Raw genomic sequence first — 21,090 nt, 5'->3', positions numbered from 1 at the left:
GTCTTCTCCCTTGGGCCTGTGTCTCCACGCCCAGGCCTGGTATGCAGCAGGTGCTTGAGTGTCTGTGAAGCTGGACAGGAGCAGTCAGGATGCCTTTTGTGTTTCTGCCAGTGTCGTGAGCACCTGCTCTGGGGCACGCGCCAGGCGGGGTTCCAGGATCTAACAGGGAGAAGCTAATCCCATCACTGGCCTCAGAGCTCAGTGTCTAGCAGGGTCATTCCATGTCCCCTTGTCCAAGCCTCCTCTGGTCAGACTTCCTCTGAGGGGACAGGGGGTTGTTAACTATGCAAAGGATGTGGATTTTGGAGTCAGACACATCTGAGCTCCAATTCCAGCTCTGCCACTTACTGGCTGTGTGTGTGACCTTGGACCGACGGCCACCTCTCAGCCTCGATGCAAACAACAATGCCTCATTCCAGGCCCTGGGTGGGCAGAGCCCCAGCAGGGCTAAGAAGGGAATGCGTCCCCGAGCCCCAGGGAGGAGGAGGCCGGTAGGCAGGAGGGGCTTGGCTGTGGACAGGGGACCCGGCAGTCAGCTCCCAGAAGCTTCCGACCGTTGGTGGCTGTGGAGAGTGAAGCGGTATGCAGGGGAAATGAAAAGAGGCCAGACGTCGTCCAGGCCGCAGCACGCAAGGGGCACCTCACTCCACGCCTTCGTTCCCTCCCAGGCTCAGAAAGGGGAAGGCAGCCCAGACCAGGAAGTGGCCAGCTTCTGATGGCCACCACATGGGGACCACGCCAGCCCCAACAGGAAGTGGCTGGCCCCTTCCCACCCCCTGCCGAGCCAGGCCCTTCTGCGCTCACACTTGGGAACCAACCAGCCTGAAAGTCCCTGTTGTCAGGTCTGTTCTGGGACCAGCACTGCATTCTTAGAAGCCTAGCTCCTGCCGGGGCCCCTGACACTGTGGCTAGGGGTCTACAGACCTGGGTTCTCAGCCCCGCTTTGCCACTTCCTCGCCTTGAAGCCTCAGCCAAGTTGCTTCCCCGTCTGGACCTGTTCCTCATGTGCCAAACGGGGTGATCACCCACCACCTGCCACCTCAGAGGGACAATGAAAATGGGGAGTCCTGAAAGGCCAGAGCTGGAAAGTCCCCGAAGGGTCCTTACAGAGGAGGCAGGTGGGAAAGGAGGGAGATTGTCCCCAGTCCCACAGCCAGTGGGTAGCAGGGCCATGAGGTTCTGGAAAGAGCACTACATTGGGAGGTAGGATTTGGCCCAAGCCTCACTCAACTCCTTCCTAGCCATGGGACCTTGGCCAAGTCAACCAAGGACCCTGGGCCTTTTGCTACAACAAGAGAGCAAGCCTCGTGTCCCAGGGCTCCTGGGGCATGCAGACGCTCTGTACCATATGGCGAACAGGAATGGCTTCTGGCTGGAGGTGGACTGGAACTCAGATCTCGAGGGTTCCTGTTCTTTGCTGCCCCCTACCCTGAACTCCATGTGCAAGGAGTGGGGTTTGGCACCTCCCGAGGGGAGGACTCCTCTTGCTTGCCTCTCCCCCTGCCTCCCGCCATTGGGTGAGAGGTGGCAAATCTCTTTCCTTGATTCTACTGAGTCACTGGAGGCTGTGCTCTTGGAGGAGCCATGTGTGAAGTCACCTCTCCCACATCAGCACCCAGAGACCTCATTGCCACGGACACTGTGGCACCCAAACCCCCGTCTCCTGCAGGCTGGCAGAGCCCTCCACAGACCCCGGAGCCCAAACAGCCTTTGTGGTGCAGCCAAGGGGTAAAGGGGAGGCTGGGCGGGACCCGGAGCAGCCCTCCTGCACCAGGCTTCCTGATGCCATTGGTACCACTGCCCAGTCCCAACTCGGGCTTCTGGAGAGAGGGCCTTAGGATGGCAGAGCTGGCAGAGGAGATAGAGGCTAGCCCATCGTGGGGGCAGATGAGAGTCCATGGACCTAAAGAAGAGCTGGGAACTGCAAATCCCATGTGGAATTATGGGATGAGTGTGTGTGTGTGTGTGTGTGTGTGTGTGTTCATACACTCACCTTATCTGGATTTCCTGGGGAGGAGAGTCAGATTTCATCAGATTCTCAAAGACAAAAATAACATGTTCAGGACCAGGATCCTTTTTCCCTTTTCCCATTCCCAGATGAGGAAGTTGAGGCACAGCGAAAAAATTATCTCACAGTTCTTACAGGCAGGATAAGGAAGGGTACTTGATGTTCCAATTATGACTTCCTTTTTCTGGTTCAAAAAAGGTCTCTGGAGAGTTCAGAGGGAGCCTCTGTCCCATCCTCCTGTCCCAGAACATTGATGGTAGCTGTGGCTGGAAGAGTGAGCTCACCCAGGAGAGGAGGTTAGGTCTCCTAAACCAAACCCCAGAGCTCCCACCAGCACTACCACCATCACCACCACCATCATCACCACCAGCACCACTACCATCACCAGCACTACCACTATCAACACTCCCACAGTCACCACTAGCATCACCATTACCACCATCAACACCACCACCACTACCATCAACACCACCATCACTACCAGCACCACCATCAACACCAACACCACCATTATCACCAGCACTACCATAATCACCACCATCACCATCACCAGCAACACTACCATCATCACCATGAACATCACTACCATCACCACTAGCAACCAGCATCACTAATACCACTAGTATCACCACCACCACCACCATCACTACTATCAACACCATCCCCACCATCCGCATCAATACCACCACCATCAACACCAGCATCACCACCACCATTACTACCATCACCAGCACTACACCATCACCAACATCATCACCACTACCACCATCACCAGCACTACCATCAGCACCACCAGCATCGTCATCACATCAATACCACATCACAACCACCAGCACCACCAGCACCACCACAATCAACACCATTACCACAAGCATCAGCACCATCACCACTACCATCATCACCATCACCACTACCATCATCACCATCACCACTACCATCACTACCATCACTATTGACAGCACTCTCACTACCACTATCACCACCATCACTATTGACACCAGCACTATCAGATTACCAGCATCATCATCAACACCATCACTACAGTCACTACCATCACTATCAACACCACCACCACCACCACCATCAGTATTGACACCAGCACTACTATCAGATTACCAGCACCGTCATCAACACCATCATCACCACTACAGTCACTACCATCACTATCATCACCACCATCACCACCATCACTATTGACACCAGCACTATCAGATTACCAGCACCATCAACGCCATCACCACTACAGTCACTACCATCACTATCAACACCACCACCACCACCACACTATTGACACCAACACTACTATCAGATTACCAGCACCATCATCAACACCATCATCACCACCACCACCATCAACACCATAACCACAAGCACCACCAGCACCACCACTGACACATGGTCTGCCTTAGAGACTGAGCTAGTCATCTTGCTTCCACCATTACCCTACTGGTAGTAATTAGGATACCCAGCTCAGGCTTCACTCAGAACCCTGTGGGACCGACCAGCCAAGGGTGGGTGAAAATTGAGGATAGTAGGAGAAATGTACATGTTGGTCCCTCCATCTCTCCACAAATATTTACTGTATATTATTTTAGCTGACACCTATGCAGCACTGATCGGGCACTGTTTTAAGTACTTTACATATAGGAACTAATCAGCCCTTGTAGTAACCCTATGAGGTGGATAGTATTATTATCGCTATTTTGCAGTTGGGGAAACAAAGGCACAGAAGTGAAATAGCTTGTCCAAGGCCAGGCACTTAGTAAATGGCGAGGCCAAGATTTGAACCCAGGCAATCCCAACACGCAGAGGCCACACTCCTAATCACTACACTCACTGTCAGATGGAAGGAGCATGGGACACGCCAAAGAAAATCCCAGGTGTGCAAACCTGCAAGTGACTATGAGCTTCTTGAAGGCATGGGCCATACCATTTGCACTGCTGTGTTCTCAGGGTCTACCACCAGGCCTGGTATACAGTAAGGGCTCAATAAATGTTGGCTGAGTAAGTGAATTGATTGGTAACACTGGGCTTCAAACCCTTCCCCCAGCACCTGTTCCTTCCTCCCCTGAGCCACACTTGAGGGCAGTCACTGAAGCTGTAGTTCTACTGCTAGCCAACAGATGGCAACGTGTATAATAGGGTGAGACCTGCCAGCAGCCAGGAAGAAGGAATTAGGAGGAATAGGAGGCAATACTTTGTGGCAGGCATGAATGCAATTATTGATTAAAAACAAAATTGAGACAAACCTTGGGACCTACCACATGATGGGACACCATGGCCGGTATTTTCTATTTGACAGCTGAGGAAACTGAGGTTCAGAAAGAGGAAAGGTCATTGCCCAAGGTCATGCAGCAAGTGAGTGTCAGAGCCAGGCTGAAAAACCTAGGTCTCCTGGCCTCTTTCCCAACCAGAACTCAAGAAACAGCTGACAGATTGGAAGATAGACCAGACGTCTCCCTGTCTGTCAAAACAAGGCAAGGTGGGCTCTGGAAGAGGGATGTTGAAAGTTACCAGCCAGGGCAAGCCCCTAACCCTGCTTCCCATCCCTCCCACCCCACACCACCCCACCCCACCCCATGCCCTAGCCCCATTCCCCACCATCCCCTCCCCACCCCACACACATAGCCAGGCCGCCCCCTGGTGTCTGTGACTGGCAGCACGCAGATGCAGTCTTGATTTTGTCAATCCATCTGCCATGAGGATGCATGTCCACCTTATAGGCCCAGGGCTGACCACAGGCTGTTGGGGTAGCAAGGGACCAAGAGCACCAGGTTTGAGTCCTTCCAGGGACTCACAGGCCAAAGGATGAGGCAAGATGGCCCCAGAACAGAACACAGAGCTTGTGTGCCTGAGTTCCAGGAATTACAGCCAGCGGCCACCCCATGCACCCAGCACTGCACTCAGCACTGTGGATGCTCCACCTCTTTTAGGCCACACCATCCTATGGGGTAGGTACTTGTATTCGCTCTCATTGACAGCTGAGGAAACTGAGGTTTAGCAAGGGGATGTAACTTTGCCATTGGAGTCCACACTGGCTGATTTCAGGTCCAGGGCTGGTTCAGCTGCCCCATGCAGTAACTCCTGTAGCTCTGAGTGGGTGTGGTAGGCTTGGACTGTAGCAGTCTTGGAAGGCTCCTAGGAGGAGGTGGGGCTCCACTATCTCAAAGACAAGACCCAATTCCTCGCCATCACCCACTGGTGACAACAATCATCACAACAACAAGTACCGTGCATTAAGTACTTAGTGCTGGGTGCTGCAGTTTACTTCACATGGATTATGTATTAATTCATTCACTTATATATTTCCTGAGCATCTCCTATGTAGCTGTGTGCTAGGTGCTGGGTCACAACAGTGAACAAATCAGACAAAAATTCCTGACCTCATGAGACTTATATTCTGGACTTGGGAGAAAGATAATAAGCAAAATAAAAACATACAGTGTGTGCCAGTAATCACGTGGTAACTTCTGGAGAAAAATAAATTAGGAGGAGGAGAGAAGGCATTTGGGGAAGGTGATAGTATTTTAAGCTGTGTGGTCAGAGGAGGCTCCCTGAGATGACATTTAAGCTGAAGGCAGAAAGAACCACGTGGGTGTCTGGGGGAAGAGCATTCTAGGCAGAGAGAACTGCCGTGCAAAGGCCCTGAGGCAACTGTCTCCTTGATTCATCTCACTCAACCTTGAGTTAGAAACCACTGTCGTTCCCATTTCATATATGCCCCTAGTCAAGGAGGACTTTCTACATCTGGCAGGGAAGAGGCTGGGCAGATAGAGAAACTGAGGCCCAAAAAGGTCATGCTCAGAGTCACACAGTGCGTCTGTGGCACAGCTGGAATTCATGCCTCGGTCTTCTGCCTTCCATACCAGAGCTCTTCCGAGAGTGACTTAAGGTTCTTTAGTTTCTAATGGAATGTATCACTTCTGGCACCCCCGAAGTTCAGGGACCCTAAAGGACGGGGGCAGGGTGCAGGCTCCAGAAAGGCTACTGGACCAAGCACAGGCGATGAATTCCAGCCTGGGGGAGGCAGAGCCAGCCTGGGTGGCTGTGCTCAGCCATGGTGGGACAGTGAGGCCCAGCCAATGGTGTCTCCTGCTGCCTCGTCCAGTGTACCCCCTTTGGAGTAAGGGGACCCTCCTACTTATAAGGGCTGTATCGAAAGTCCACCAGCAGGGGAGAGTGGCTGAGGGACACCAGTGACTAATCTCAGGCTGCCCAGCCGCAGCCCAGTGGTCAGCCTGAGGCCAAGGTCAGCAGTCAGCCTGGGCCAGAGGCTTGTGGTTGGATCAGGGGTCAGTGGGTACCCAGGCAGGAGTCAGTATATGGTTTGGCCGAGGGACCAGTCTGTGACAAGGGACAGCAGTCGGTTCAAATCAGGACTTCATCCATCACCAGGGTCAAAGAGCAAATGGGCCCAAGTCAGGGCTCAAACATGGCCAGCGTCAGAAGTGTGCGTCTGCGGAATGAAGACTGCCACCGGTGTCGCATTGGGCCAAAGTCTGACCTCAGAGCCAGGTGAGGCCAAATCAGGAGATGCTGTAACTACCAAGCTGCCAGCCCTATCAAGCAGGATGCTGGTAGAGGGACACATCAGTTCCCTCCATCTCCCATGCCAGACCTGGCAAGTCTGGGCAACCCAACCCAAAGCCTTCCCACTGTTCCAACAGCTTGGGGGACTTAGCTGATCTAACATCCACCCATTCCCATTTAACAGATGGGAAAACTGAGTGGGGCCAGGACCTGCCCAATGTCATAGCGCAGATAAAGACACAGCCAGGACCAGAACCAAATCTCCTACACCCGTGGGCTTTCCCCCCGAGCCTGAACATGGAGTCACCACTGGCTCAGTGATTACTGAGGGGAAAGGGATTTGAGAGGGCAGAGCACTGTGCAGAGATAGCCAGGCATGAGGGGAGAGAACGCAAGGCTCAGCTGGGAATCGGGAACTCTTGGATTCTGGTCTTTACAGATTGATTTAGTTCACCATTTCAGAGAGGTCTGTGCATTGGCTTGTTCATTGATTCATTTATTCAACAAATGCCTTCTTAGGTAACCTCTCTGGACCTCAGTCTCCTGATCTGTAAAATGGGCAGAATGCCTTTCCCAAGATGGTTGTAGAAACAAATGAGAAAACAGGTGGGCAACTTCCGGTGACTGAGCACAGGTGCGTGCGTGGTTGCAGCAGGTAGCAGTGCCGCCCGCGTGCCTCGGCTACTCCTGTGGCTCATGCCCATGGGACAGCTTCCAACCGCAGCACCTGCAACTCCCCCCGCCCCACGACAGTGTTCTGTGGTCAGTGGTGGGGGCAAGCCAGAGTCCTGGGAGTTAGCATTCCCCTGGGAGCGACTCTCGAGCAATGATGGAACAGAGCCGAGGAAGACACACTCAGCTCCCTCCCAGCTCGGCTGGGCTAACGCAGGTGTGTTCCACGCTGTCTTCCCAGGCTCCCCAGTGGGATGGAGCCCCGATTGCCCACAGCAGTAACTTGCTGGCTAATGCATTCCTCCCTGGCTTCTTCCTCACCCCCTTACAGGTACTCCTTGGGATGATAGATGAACTACCTGCAACTCACATCCTAGTGTGAGTTGTAGGGTCTGCTTTCAGATCAGCCCAAACTCAGGTATGAACACATCACACATGTCATCTCATTTTACCTTCACAGCACTCCCGGGAGGTGGGCCTGCTGCCCCAGTCTACAGAAACAAATGCTCAGAAAGCTTAAGGTCATTGTTAAGAAAATAGCAGATCTGGAATTTCTCCCTAGGACTGTCTATCTCCAGAGCCAACACTCAACTATCATGTTATGCGTCATCCCACCTCACCCCCAGGGACCTCCCTTATAATGGAAGCAGCAGCAAAGGCTTCCTAATGAACAGCACCAGGTAAGTGCTTGTGGAGATGAGAGCACTGCAATGTTGCCTGTTGTCCTGCAGGCAGTGGTCCCGCAGCAAGCGAGCATGCTTTCCTGGGGACATGAGGCCTGAGCTGGGTGTTGAAGGATGCATTGGAGTTGTCCAGGTGGTGAATAAGAGAATGCACTTCAGGCAGACGGAAGAGCAGGTGCAAAGGCTTAGAGACACGAAAGAGGGTGTTGTGTTTAAGGAATGCCGGAAAGCAATGAAGGTGTGTGGGGTGTGATACATTCAGGAGAGGGTGGGAACCTTTGCTCTAGGAGTGGGCCTGCATTGCCCCTAGCAGGCTGGACACCACCCTGCTCAGGAGGCTTCAATCAGGTGCAGATGTGGTCAGACGGATGGCTCTGGTGGCAGTGTGGAGCGGATCGTGCTTGATACATAGTATATGCTCAACACAGATATAGTCTTTTTTTTTTGAGACGGAGTCTCGCTCTGTTGCCCAGGCTGGAGTGCAGTGGCACGATCTCAGCTCACTGCAAGCTCTGCCTCCTGGGTTCACACCATTCTCCTGCCTCAGCCTCTAGTCTTAATTATTAATTTTTTATCTTATGATTTGAATGTTGTATCTAGGGTTTTTTTTGTTTGTTTGTTTGTTTGTTTTTTTTTTTTGGTCTCTTTCTTTAAGACTTCTCTACCCCAATGTCATGAAGAACTACTTTCTTCTAAAAATTTTATATTTTGCTCTTTCCCATTCAGGGCTTTGGGTCATCTGAAATGTACATTATGTTTGGTGTGAGGTAGGAATAGCATTTTATCTCTTCTGTGTGATTCTCTCCGATCAAGGAGCTGCCTCTGCCCCGCTCAAGGACGGGCCTCTAATGGGCCCTGGTTTCCCTTTAGAGTAGGCACAAATAGCTCAGGGCCTGGAGCCAGATGGCCCGGGTTCAAACCCTGGTTCTGCCGTTTGCCTTGTGGTATGACCCGGGGCAGGGTATTCAATCCATTCCTGTCTCCCCTCCTGTAAAGTGAGTTGAATGGTATTACCTGCCTCCAAGAACCAGGAGGATTAGATAAGCTCATCTGGGAAAACGCTCACAGTGGAGTGTGGGCCCAGTGACTGTTGGGTATTATCATCACTGACCACTGGCAAAGAGCCCCTGGCCCGCTTCCCCTTGGGTTTCCAAAGCCCAGCACCCTGCCCACGACCACAGGGCTGAGCAGAGACAAACTGCTTTCTTGGAGGGCTGGGCCTGGCCCTGCCACCCATTTCAGAGTCCCACCATGCAGGGGGCCTTCAATCAATAGCCTGGCTGATTGTGGCTTTGGGGTCTCAACCACCAGCCACAGGAGTCCAGCTGGTCCAGACCACAGGTCCACCTGGGACTGGAGCTGGGAATTGAGGAGGTGACAGCGGGTGGGGTGGGTGTGAGCTGGCACCTGGGTTTCCCACAGGGGCCTTCACTCTGCTGACACCAGACCTGGGAGACAAAGAAGGGCTCTGGGTGGGGCCCGGGAGGTGCAGGGCAGTGGGCCGGTGACCAGTCTCAGCTGCACCCATGCCTTGCTGGTGAACTTTGTCAAATCACTTTTCTCTGAGCCTCATTTGCTCCTCTGTAAAATGGAGGGGATAGTGGCAATCCCCACCCCCTTTGCTTTGGACACTGTCTGGTATTTCAGGCTGGGCCTGGTGCCTTGGTGCTTTACATCAACTCGTTAACCCTCGATACAGCCCCTGAGGTGCATTCTATGATTTTCTCCATTTTACAGATGTGGAAACTGAGGCTTACATGTTCCAAAGAGCTTTCTCTTTGGGGAGATTAGGGCAGCTGTGAAGTTCATGTCACAAACGGGGACACTGAGACTCAGGGAAGTGGCCAGCATGGACTAGAGCTGTCAGGGAGGTCAGGTCCCTGAGGGAGGCCAGGTCCCAGGTTTAGGAAGAAACGCTTTCCTTCCCAGGCCCACCCCTCCCAGGCCCATTTGCTCACCTGGAAGTCAATGTGGGGGCTATTTTTTTCTACTTTCTATTTTTCAAGACTGATACCAAAGCGGCCATGCAGGACCTCCTCTGGGGAATGCTGGCTCCCACACCACCCACCTCCACTCCCGGGCCAAGGTTTTGCCCTGATCTGTCCATCCCACTGCACATGGTTTCAAGGAGGCATTCACAGGAATCCCTGCTCAGGTTGGACGGCATCGTGTCAAGGTCATGGCCCCTTGAAGACTCTTTGAGGAAGTGGCTTTTGAGCCCCCAACCCCAGGGCTGGAGCAGGAGGATCAGACACCCCAGCCTCAGCCCCAGAGCACAAAAGCCCTCCCCCTCACCCAGCTGCTCTGTGGACCCACTCTTGCACGAAAATCCATGTGCCGCTGACCAGCTCTGACCTCGTCCTGGGCAAGGCTGGCGGTGCCTAGACCCAAGCCCACACCAGCCTGCGGCTCCCAGGGAGGCAGCATTTCCTGGGCACCAGCTCTTCAGAGGATGCCTTCAGAAGTCCCCATCCAGCCTCTCCCCTCATGAAATCCTGTCCTTGCATCATCCAGCCTAGCCCCTTGCGTAGCTGTGCATTTCCGAGACCCCAAATCCGTAATATTCATATGAATGAGGTGGACGGCAGGGAAAATCGCTGCCATTTATTCAACCCTTAATAAATGCTGGGTGCTGTACAAAGCATTTTAAATAAATATGGCCTCTCATTTTAATCCCAAACAGGCCTGTGAGGGAGGGGCCACGATTACCCCCTCTTTTACAGATGATGAAAGCTAGGGCTCAGAAGATGAAGTCCTTTACCAAAGGTCATACAACTAGAAAGCAGAGAGGCCATGAGTAGCACCCACTTGCTACAAGAGACTGGTCCCTCCAGACATAGTCCTTCCCGACAGCCTCTTTGAGGTTTCCCTGGACCTAGCCCATCGGGATACTGTCCTCACAGCAAACTAGCAGCCCTGGGCTGAGCACACAGCAGGAACCCTGTGCTGCGGCCCCCTGACCCAGCCCTGCGAACCCTTCCTTACTCCTCTGGCTCTGCTGGGACCATGCTCCCCACTCCAGGGCTGGGATACCTGGGCCCTCTCCTTGCCCTCTCATCTCAGCATCCACCCTCCTGTTCAGAGCTGGACCATCAGCCCAAGGGCCACCTAGGATTCTCTTTGCTTCCGATTTCCCAGGTGACCAGCAGATCTGTTATTCCTCTCATTTCACTTATTCATTTATTCAGTGGGGTTTAGGGGCAGTCAGGAGGCCCTGGGGACTTGGGAGTGGCTGGTATCAGCCAAAGGCTATGTCCAGCCTCTGTGGGTAGACACTAATGACTTATCAAGGCTCTGAAAAGGGACTGTGGATGTGTCTGCCATGGTCAGTCCTGGGGCGAGAGCCAGTGTCCAAGGCCATGCTTGCCCGCCCTGGTCACCAGAAAGGGTGGGAGAGGAGGAGGAACTGGGAGCAGGTAAGGACTTCAGAGCTCCCCTAGCTACCCACCAACCTCAGGGACAGGCAGGGGCCAGCCCCTGGAGAAACCCCCCTACCTGCTCCCCACCCCACCATACACACGCAGCCTCCCTACAGTGTCCCCCTCCCTTCCTGGCCCCTGAGTCTCCCAGGCAGCAGGAGGAGCAGCAGAAGGTCCCAGGATGTGAAGTTCAAAGACAGACAGTCACCCCAGCCACCTGCCTCCCATCACCGTCGCCATCACCAGGGCCTCTGGGCCCCACAACCCTCCTCACTGCCCGTGTGTCCCCATTTCTCAGGGTCCCTATGTTCTGATGGTGTCACAAGCCCTAGGAGTTAAAAAGTGAGAGTTCCCTTCACCTTCTCCTCCTTCCTACAATCCCCTGCCCCTCCAAGCAGGTGAGCCCCGTTAACAGGTTGGTGTCTATTCTACAGACCCTTTTATGTGCATTAAAAAAACTCCATATGGACATTACAGAGATCTACATATGTAGGATTTACTTTACAGAAATAGCGCCAAGCCATATACATTTTTCTCTGACTTGCCTTTCTTTTAGCAGTGTGGAAATCTTTCCATATTTGTGTATACACATCTACCATAATTCTTAGCTATTGCAGATTTTATACTGAAAAGAAAACAGAAAGGCTAAGGCTAAATATCCATACTCCCCTAGCTTTTTTGTCACGTACATGAATGAAGAAGTAAAGTCCTCCAAACATAGCATATGAATCTTTCCTATCCTTTTCCTAAGATCACGGAGGCAGAGCTGTGTGGATGCACACTGGTTCAAACATAGTCATGCATTTTCTTACAGAGTGGAATCATGCCAGTCATGTTGCTTTATTATTAATTTTTCTACTTAGCAGTCTGTCTTGGAGATTTTTCCAGATTGGTGCATTTTGATGTCACTAGATTCTGTTTATCCACTATGATTCCATTGTCTGCATGAACCTCTGTTCCCTTCTTAATGGACATTTCAGTTAGTTCCAGGCTTTTGCTATTACTGAAATGAACACCCTTCCTTATATATCTCTGCACTCCTCATCTCAGGTCTGAAGTCTGAGGAACTGGGGACAATTGTGTGGTGTCGTTATGGTGAGCATGTCTGCCCGGTGAAAGGAAGATAAATCTGGGGACCCCAAAATCACCCTCCACGCCACGCATGCTCACAACACAGCCTCCTCCAAGCAGCAGAATTGTTAAACCTGTTAAGCCTGCCTGTTAAGACTCCGGCAGCTGCCAGGCACTAAAAATAAACAGATGAGCTCCTTTGTCTGCATTTAACAAGCAGATTGCAGAATTATATCGCCCAGGGCGACCCCACACCCTGGTTTGGGGGTGAGAAGAGAAGCAGCTTCTAGGCCATCTTCCCAGCACCCCCTTGCCTTGGCTGTGTTGTACACCCCACCCTCCACTGCTTTCTTCCTTCCTTCAGCAGAGGGATTACCTGGGGCAGGAAAGGGGACGGAGGACCCCTATATGGCCCTGGTAGGCCTCAGAGGCCCATCTGGGAGAAGAGGACTTTGAAGGTTCATTTCCACAAAATGGGGAGCACCCAGCACGACCTCTGGGATCTGGGCAGCCGCCCAGCTGCTTTTCTGTTCAATTGCATCAAACTAATGTGAACCTGAAATGCTCTAAAATTGAAGCAGGAAAAATTGGATCTACTATTGATCCTCATCACTTGAGTGACTCCTGTGACCCGTATTAGCCACAACCCAGCCAAAAGCAACTTCCCTGAAAACAAAGAGTGTGTGTGGTTATTTGATTCTGTTCAGTTGTAGATGGGAGGAGCCTGGCGTCCCCCAACTCGGCTGCCCTTGCCCCAGACGGTGCAAAAAAAAAAAAAAAGGGTGAAGATAAAGACAGAGGAAAGGGTGGGAACCAGGATGGGGACAAGCAACCCTTCCATTGCCTGCAGAAAGGTTTTCAGGAAAAAGATTTGCTGGCATAGAAAAAGCTCTTGGAGCAGGGCAGCTCTGGGGGCTCCTGGGACCTCCCTCCCCACAGGTGTCAGGGAAGCAACCTCAGGCCACTTCTGCTGCACTGTGTCTGCAGTCCTGCACCCAGCCTACTGTGTGCAGCATGTGGGGTGCTCTTTAAAGTACATGTCCTGTGTAAGTTAAAAACTCACGTTCCAGCCGGGCGCGGTGGCTCACACCTGTAATCCCAGCACTTTGGGAGGCCGAGGCGGGCGGATCACAAGGTCAGGAGATCGAGACCACGGTGAAACCCCGTCTCTACTAAAAATACAAAAAATTAGCCGGGCGCGGTGGTGGGCGCCTGTAGTCCCAGCTACTCGGGAGGCTGAGGCAGGAGAATGGCGTGAACCCGGGAGGCGGAGCTTGCAGTGAGCCGAGATCGCGCCACTGCACTCCAGCCTGGGAGACAGAGCGAGACTCCGTCTCAAAAAAAAAAAAAAACAAAACAAACAAACAAAAAAAAAACTCACGTTCCAGAAACAGCCTCCTAGAAAGTCAGAACTGAGGCCTTGGAGAGTAAATAGACCCGCAGCTCCCAAGTCTGGCGCACATGAGAGTCATCAGCAGCTCTGACAGGCGCAGACTCCCAGGTCACCCCCGAGGGTGTCTGATTCAGCACGTGTGGGGTGGCAGCTGAGTATATGTATTGTGAAAGCATGTCCAACCTCAGGACCCTTAATTTCCAAGCGAATTGTGTTCTCTGGAGTCTTGGGAACGGCAGAGGGACCCCTGGCTCCTGCATGGTGAGGGCAGCTGAGCATGTGGGACCCCAGGCTCCTCACCTCTTGAACCTCTTGAGAGTGGAAGCACCTGACTCTCATCCATTCCATAGACTGCATCTTCCATGGATTGTGAGACACACCACGGTGGTATGTGCCGCTCACAAAGACACTGCCAGGTGCCATGGATTATAAGATGCACATCAGTCTCATAGGTGGCAAAGGTGAAATGTGTGTTCCAGAATCCACAAAATAGTATATGCGGTCCCCTCCTTCAGTGATGTCCCACAGCTCTTAGAGTGAGCCTCACCTCCTCCACATGACCCCAAGGCTCTGTGTGTCCAGCCCCTGCCTACCTCTCCAGCCACCTCCCCAAACCATTCTCCCCTCCTCTGCGCTCCCACCCTCTGGCTGCCTTCTTTCAGACCCCGGTATCCTCGTTTCCTCTCCAAACAGGGACTTCGCATAGGCCATACGTTCTTTCCTTTCCTTTCCTTCTTAACCTGCTCATCTTTGAGAGTGCGACTCAACTGCCGCTTCCTCAGGAAGGCCGTCCCTCATCATCTTTGCTAGATCACACCCCCTGCCACCACCACCACCATTATTCTGTCTTGTGGCCCCTCCCCAGTGCTGGTCCCAGCCGCAATCTCACCTTGCTGTATGGGATTAGGTGATGAATGCAGGACTTCCCTGATTGACGGTAAGCCACATATAAGTAGAGACTGTCCTGGTTTAACCTGCTATAGAATCCCTTGCACCTACCACTGTGCCTGGCACACAGTAGGTACACAACAATCTACACTGGGATAGTACTCCGCCCCACCAACATGGGGCTCCAGGTTTCAGTGACCTGAAGGGGCAAAGTCGCACGGGTCAGTCTGGGAGAGAAGCCTTAAGGGGCCATGCCAGTCCACGGCTGGGGCATGAGGGTCGAGAGACGGCAGCGGGTGTACACGCCTGCATAGCAGTTGCCCCAGCTCCTCCTCCCCGGCTTCCTCCCTGGGTCTCAGGCCAGTCTGTTTGCTCAGCTGCCCCGGGGGAGTTCAGTTCTGCTTTCCTGCCCCTCTGCACTCCACCTCTACCTGCCATTCACTGAAGAAACCAAACCAGAGACAGTCAAAGGAGAGGGGATAAGACCGCCCACCAGTCTGTCCACCAAGCCCACAGGAGAAACAGGTGCCCAGGCCCTAACCAAGGAGAGAGGGTCCTGGAACACTTCATCATCAAGAGTCTGGGGTTTGGAGTCAGGCTGTCTGGGTCTGAGTCACTGCCCAACATTGGGCAAATTCCTTTGATTTCGCTAAGCCTCAATTTCTTCATCTGTAACACAGGGATTGCAAGAGCAGCTTTGCAGGCTGGTTTTGTGGAGCACCTAAGGCGGTGGACTTGATTGAGGGCTTCTGCAATAATACCCGTGGCCTGGGAAGTGCTTAGCACATGCTCTGAGACCACATGAGTGCTGTTATGATCCCCCTGTGTGGGGAGCCAGAGTCTTGTCCCCAGGGCCTGCTAAGCTGTCATCGACCAGGCTGCCCGCATTGATCTGGCCAGGACCCCCTCGGGAGCCCCGTCTGCATGGACAGGCCACCCTCTGCCCCTGGGTGGCTGCCCTTTGCCAAGTTCACGGTCTGGAGCAGCCGGCCAGCTGGGCCTCCCACTAATGAGTGTCTCACCCTGCCCAGACCAGCTCTCCTTACTCTGCATCGATCCTTGACCTTCCTGGGGAAGCTCCCTCCTCCACTTCTGCCTCTACATGGCTGCTGCTGCCGCTGCTCACCCCAGACTCTCCTTGGCGCTGGCAAGACCTCACTCTGTCCAGGCACCCCTGAGCCTGGGAGCCCCAACCACTCATCCCCCCAGGACATGTGTGCTCAAGGCCAGGGCTGTGGACAGACGCTCTGGATTCAGATCTCGACTTGGCACCTGGTTAAACCAATGCTAGGACCAAGGGATTCGATAGCAAGTTATGGACTGAACATTTGTGACCCCCAAATTCACAGGCCATCTCCCCCACTGTGGATATATTTTGGGGTGGGGCCCCTAAGGGAGTAATTAAGGTTAAACGAGGTCCTAAGGGTGGGGCCCTTTTCCATTGGGATTAGTGTCCTCTTAAGAAGAGACACCAGAGGACCCATTCCCTCTCTCCATGCACATACAAAGTGAGATGGCAGCAGCCCACAGCCAAGAGAAGGGTGAAACCTCTCTCGTAATGAAGCCTACCTTGCCAGCACCTTGATCTTGGACCTCCCAACCTCCCGAACTGTGAGAAATAAATTTCTGTTATTTAAGCCACCCAGTCCATGGCATTTTGTTATGGCAGCCTGCGCAGACCAGACACAAGCTATGTGACCTCAGGCAGATTTCTTAGTCTCCCCGTGCCTCAGTTTCCTCATACGTGTGCTGTGACGACCGTAAGTACACATGACAAAGCTCAGTCAGGGTCGAGTCCCGCACCAGGTGGCAGCTGCTCCCATGGCTGTCCCTGGACAAATTCTGCACCCTCAATGCCCTTCTCCTCCCTCCTGGCACCTGAATCCTACCCTTCTTCCTAGTTCACCCCTGGGAACCCTTCTTGGCCTCCTGCATGGTCCCCTTCTCTCCAGAACTCCTAGAACCCCTCCTAGGTATATCTGAGCCTGGGTGTTTGCCTGATACCTGGTATTTTTTATCTTCCTAAATGGTCCATCCCATTTCCATCCACCCCCATCCCTGCACATACATTCTAGGCATGCCCAAGGCTGCAGCTCTGAGCCTCAGTTTACTTCCTTCTAGAGAAACCAAGTTCAGGGCAAGTCCATGGGAGATGTCGAAGGCAACAGTGTCTACAATTCCACCAGAAGAAATGTCCCCCCAGGGTTTTTTCGTTTCAGAAGCAAACATTCCTCTCACCAAGTCTCTGCCTCTTTGGTGAGAACCTTCTGGCTTTGGCACTGGGCACCTGTAGTTATGATGACCCTAACAAGTGCTGACATGTCTTGGGCTCCTATGATGTTGATCCCTGGATGTGCTTTGTCTCATTCAATCCTTCCAGCATCCTCCCGAGGGCAGTGCTGTGACAATCTCATTCCACAAAGGAGGAAGGAAGCAGGGCAAGGGGAGGGAACCTGTGGGAAATGGCAGAGCTGGAATAGGCCTGTAAATGAGGCTGACTCCAGGGCCCACCCTCCACCACCACACTCCACACCCTGCAGCTACAGGTGGCCCTTCTCCCAGGCCAGAGGTGACTCCTTGGGGCACAGCCTAGGATCTTCTGAGAGCCAGGCTTTGCCAAGAGCCAGACATGGAGCTGGGCCCCCAGGCTGGGATGATCACCCTTGACCATGAGCATTTGGGAGCGCACGGGGTAGGGGAGTGAGCGCACCACACACCCATTCCCCTGGGCAAGCCGTGGCCCACACCGTTGCTCAGCAGAGTCTCAGCTTTCACCCACAGACTGCCTCGAGAAATCCATGAGTGCACACACACAGGGGTGCTGAGGACCCCAGCCACCCTGCCACCAAGCACTCTCCCACAAACAGCTGGACTTCCTTGAGGAACTGGTGGGTTCCCCCTTTCTGACACCAACACTCATGTCACTGACCATATCTTCCTTTTTGCTTTGGCTGCTGGGAAGCTCAAAGACAAATTTGGAACTCAACTCAAGCAATCATCTTGCCTTTCTGTGTGTGCTTGATAGTCTATATCCCGAATCTCAATTTCTATCCTTCCTTCCCTTCTTCCTTCCTTCCTTCCTTGCATCCTTCCTTCCTTCCTTTTTTCCTCCCTCCCTTCCTCCCTTCCCTTTCTTTCCCTCCCCTTCCCTCCCCTCCCCCTCTCCTCACTTCTCCTTTTTTCTTTCCCTCCTTCCTCCCTCCCTTCCTCCCTTCCCTTTCTTCCCCTTTGCTCCCCCTCCCCTCCTTTCTCCTTCCTTCCTTCCTTCCCTCCTTCTTTCCTCCCTCCCTTCCTCCCTCCTTTCCCTTTCCTTCCCTTTCCTCCACCTCCCCTCCTTTCTCCTTCCTTCCACCCATCCATCCATCTTTCCTTCCTTCCTCCCTCCCTCCCTTCCTCCCTTCCCTTTCCTCCTCTCCCCTCCCCCTCCCCTTTTTTCTCCTCCCTCCCTCCCTTCCTTCCTTTCATTATTATCATATGCTACTGTAAACACAACAAGAGCTGACCCTGTGTGCTCTTGGAGCCTACTGTAGAGCCCAGAGAGAAACACATGAACCAAAGAATCCCAAATGTACTGACAATGAGTATAATTACTACAAACAGGAATGGGTGTCAGGAACAGACATGTGGGTGGCCTCACTGCATCAAGGGTTCGGGGCGGGGTGCCTTTCCAAAGGCGTGGCCCTGGAGCTGGGGTGTGGGGGATGAGCAGAACTCCGTGGTGGGGCATGGGGAGCAGGCGGAGCAGGGCCCAGCGAAGCCCAGTGGAGGGACAGGCTTGTCGTGCTGGAGGGACGGAGAGGAGGGGGCTGGGGAGAATGACTGCAAGAAGGGAGATGCAGAAGTGGGAACTCCTGGGTTCGTGATTCACCTGGAGAGCAGAGGCTAACATAGCATTACTTATGTGTAACAGGAGTGTGTCTTGTGATGAAGATAAACCCCCACTGAAACGAGGGAGTCAAGCAGGCAGAAGCGCTGGCTGCGCTGGATTATTTTCTCCCTGGGAGAAGCCGCAGCCCTGCCTCCTCCAGGGAGATGATGGAGATGGTTGGCCTGGGTCTGGGAAGAGGGGGATAGAATCTGATGCAGGGCAGGCTGGGGCGAGGGGCACATCACTGCAAGGGGCAAAGGCGGTCAGGAAGCCTCTTGTGCTGGTTCAGCTTGTGGCCTTGAGTGAGTCCCTGCACCCAGGGCCTTGCCTTCCCTCCCTGGAGAATGAGGCCCTTGATAATGAAAGGTGGAGCTGGTCAGACGGCCTCTTTCACAAAGAGAAGCCTCCCAAGTGCAAGATCAGACTCCCCAGAGCTCCCACCCGACGGTGGCCCCTCCCCGCAGGCGGAGCCCTCAGCCCCTGCCCTGCCCAGAAGTGGGAAATGGCGACAGAGAGTCGTTCAGAAGCCATTAGGGCCTGTCTTCCCTGCCCCAGCGCCCACCCGCCCCTCCTGCTGCGGCCTGGACTTAATAATGTTGTGCAGCTTTAAAAGCCAGTGGCTCAGGCGCCCAGGCTCCCCGTAGACAGTCCTCCCCATCCCAGCAGGACCCCCACAGGCAACAGGACCTGAGCCCCGACAGCCACTGGGGAGAGGGTGTTGGCTCCTGGGGGCAGGAGGCCAGATCTCTGGAGATGTAGGTTCAGGTAAGGATCTCTTGCCTGAGTTCAGCGCCTCCAGGGCAGCCTTGGTCCCTGTGAGGGAGGCTGTCCCGGCACTGGATCCCAGTATTTGATCAAGGGGGTGAGGCCATGGGGAAAAGTGCCGGAAGGAAGAAACCTGGGTTCTGGACCTGGATCTGGCCATAATTAGTTGTGTGGCTTTGGGAAGTCACTTCTCACTTCTGTTTCTGTTTTCCCCGCTATTGAATGGGTGCATTGGTTTGGGCCTCTGATAAACAGGCACCAGGATGGGGTGAGATGGGTGAGAAGCCTCTTGGGGGAGACCCTGGGCAGATTAACCAGGAGAGGGAACAGGAGCAGGCAGAGAGGGCTCCAGGCCAGGGTGTAGGTGTGACACCTCCACTGTGCTCGGGAAGGGAGGGTAGGAAGAAACTGGGGCAGGGGAAGGGAGGGTAGGAAGAAACTGGGGCAGGGCGTGTGGCCTCCAGGGAAATGTGGTGGGTCCAGAGAGCTGGCAACTCAGTCGCTGTGCTCTGGGCAGCATCTCCTGAAAGGGAGCTGCAGGGCCATCTCCATGGCTGCTACCTGGAGGTCCCAGTCCCCGCCTTGCTGTGCAGGGGGACTATGGATGATGCGCTGCATAAGCTGGGAAGTGCTGTCCCCACAGGCGCCAGCGCGTACTCCATGCAGGGGAGACGTCTAGGATGCCGGATTGGGGCAAAGCTGGGGAAGGGAGGGCTGTCCCCTGTCAGCCCGGGAGACTCCGGGGTGGTCGAGCCTCAGGCTGCCCCTGCAGCCACACTGGGAAGGCTGAAGGTAAGTTGAGGGTGCACTGAGGCAGGCTCAGAAGGCCAGGGTGAGGAGGTGAGTCTGTGAACACTGGGGAGCCACTGAGAGGCCTGACCAGCAGAGTCGCCGGTCCCGGCTGGGCCTCAGGAAGGTTAACCTAGCCTCAGTTGACCTGGTGGGGTGGAGCTGGGGAAGCCTGGGGCCCGGGCATCGGGTGTGAGACTGAGGATTGTGGGGGGTGCAGGTGGCCAGGCCTGGGGCCAGCATTTCCCACTCCTCAGGTCTTCTGACCAGAGGGATTTTCCACCCTTGGCCAGGCCTGTCTGGCCCTGCCCAGGAGACGGCTCTTAACTTCTCCATTCCCCGACGGCCCACCAGCGTGTGGTGGGAGAGCAGCCCCCAGGTTCAGACTGTGGGACTCGCCATAGTGGCCACACTCCTCCTGCCAAACCCCAGCCCTGGTTCCCCTTCTCAAAGTCACGGCAGAAAGAAGGCCCAGTTTCCCGAGTGTCCGCCCTTCGCACTGGCCGTCCTCTCTCCCAGCAGCACAGCCACTAACGCCCGCAGGCACCCCACCTGGGCAGCTCCTTGCCCCTTCCTCCTTATCACAACAACCAACTATTGAACACTTACTGTATGCCAGGAGCCAGGCTGAATGCTTCCCTCGATTAGTTCATTGAATTTCTATTTCAACTCTGCAAATTACTTACTTTTATTTCTATTTCGCAGATGAAGAAACAGGCCAGAGGTTCACTCCCTTGTTCACAGCTAGTCAGTGGGAGAGCTAGAATTCAAATCCAGATCTCTCTGATCCAAAAGGTTACTACTAAATAAAAACTGTAATTATTCCTCCAATCTTTCCCTTCTCGACAGTTCTCAAGTGCATTTTATTTCATCCTTAGAGCAAGGTTAGGAGAGAAATTATTCCCATTCTGCAGGTGAGAAAACTGAGGCCAGAGGAAAGCAATACCCCCAAGTGTACACAAGTGGTCGGGGTTGGGCAGGAAGGAGAGAGGAGGGACGTCAGG

Source organism: Macaca nemestrina, chromosome 1 (genome assembly GCF_043159975.1).
Source record: "Macaca nemestrina isolate mMacNem1 chromosome 1, mMacNem.hap1, whole genome shotgun sequence".
NCBI lineage: Eukaryota > Metazoa > Chordata > Mammalia > Primates > Cercopithecidae > Macaca > Macaca nemestrina.
Note: the sequence above shows the minus strand (reverse complement) of the source record.